Source organism: Phalaenopsis equestris, unplaced genomic scaffold, assembly GCF_001263595.1.
Source record: "Phalaenopsis equestris unplaced genomic scaffold, ASM126359v1 Scaffold000854, whole genome shotgun sequence".
Taxonomy (NCBI): Eukaryota; Viridiplantae; Streptophyta; class Magnoliopsida; order Asparagales; family Orchidaceae; genus Phalaenopsis; species Phalaenopsis equestris.
In genome coordinates this window covers 391,655-393,590 of record NW_018165294.1, presented here as the reverse complement: position 1 = coordinate 393,590, position 1,936 = coordinate 391,655, and positions in this window count along the sequence as shown.

Here is a 1,936-nt window from a genome sequence, read left to right as displayed (position 1 = left end):
TATATATATATATATATATATATAGTTGAAAATTGTATTATATTTTTGACAATTAATTAATAAGCCCTTGTTAGATATGAAACGATGTCAAACAGGTGTTTGCCTAACTATTGGAAATAATAAATTAGTACAAATGTGCAACAGTAAATTGACATGTTTTGTAGTTACAAGAATATTGATAAACTTCTTTTTGAAGCTATTTGACTTTGAAAAACCAAACAAATCATAGAGAAAGAAATGTTAGAATCCATCAATAGCCTCGTAGATACATCCATAAATCTAGGATTGGAGAAACGATCTCAACTGACAATAGTGAACACAAGGTCTTTTAGATAGAATCAACAATGGAAAGGTAAAATCATATATTTGTATATGCTAATATTGAATATGAAGATTGAGTGGAGATTATAGGCTTTCTAACATTATGAATCTTGATGGATGCATTTATGATGTTCAACAAAGTGATGACGGCTGTTGATAGGCTTAGAATGCTTGTAAGATCTTTATGTTAGTTTTGAGTAAAATTGCATGAGGTGAGAATGTTGTTGGTTCTTGGTAGGATAGAGAACTAGGATATTAGTTGAGATTGGAGAAAAGGTCTTAATGGTAGAATTACAGTGGATGAAGTGCTACTTTAAATAGCAAAGTGAATGTAGGAGATAATCTACTTTCTATAATCAATGAGAATAAATGCAAAACTATAGGCTAAGTTAATAGAAATAGCTCCAAAATTAATGGTCTACTTATAAACTTGATAGAATCAATGGAGGCTTCATTAAATTATTAACATAAAAATGGTGAATGTTGCATTTTAAAAATATCAGTTATGGATTTTGTGTAGACAATGGGATACATGATATGGTTGGATGGAAATTATTATATCGAGTTCATGAGCATCCTTGAACCAATTCAATAAAAGACTGAGAGACTGTGAGATTTAATGGAAATGAAAATCTGATGTGAAAAGTAGGAGAATGGAAGTAAGAAATTATTAATGTGCAGTGAAATATGACAACAAGATTGTCAATAAGAATACTAAAGTTGAGAAGCCAATCTTATATTCAAAATTTCATGATGTTCAAATTTACAAAATGAGGAGAACGAGAAACTAGATGTAAGCAGGTAAGAGATCCATTCATTGGTTTCCCTTTTGATATCCTCCATGATGAGTCCTAGATATATAAGATAATACCATAAGCTAATTTACTACCCCTAATTAACCCACTATTAACAATTGCGCTCGTTACAAGCGGTTCTTTTATTATTTTATTATTTATTTCATGATTCAAGTAAATTTTATACTAGAAGCACTTTACCCAATCTTTTCTTTTCTTTTCCATCATCCAAAAAGAACTTCTCTTCAAGATGGGTAGATACTTTTCTTTTCTTTTCCATCATCCAAAAAGAACTTCTACTCAAGATGGGTAGATAATTGCTTTTCTCTCCATCTAAAATTTTAGATTCAAAGTTTCTAATCGAAATTTGACTAGAATGAATCTCACAACCGTTTAATTGATTTTGTTATGAGGAAATACATAGGTAAATATTATAATTTATTTTGCACTAATCTTAAAACCAATCTAACATCTTTGAGATAATTAATAAAAAAAATTATTCATAACATTAAAACCAATTTATTTTTAATAAAGTTCCACATTATGAATATCTATTTGAATTTTTTTTATTTATCCTGAGATAAACATAAAATTTTATAAGTATCAAAGTAAATGTATTATTTTATCTCACTATGAATTAAACATTAAAAACAAAAACTATTCTCCTAAAGAAGAAGAAAAAAATTTCTCCTCTAGGTTTCCTACAGCGCTGACCCAGAGCCCGTGTGCTCCTTCGGTTAGAATATGCGTAGAATATGTCTCCTAATTGAAAAAACAGAGCTTCCACAAAGTACCAACTCCTCTATAGTCATTGCAACACA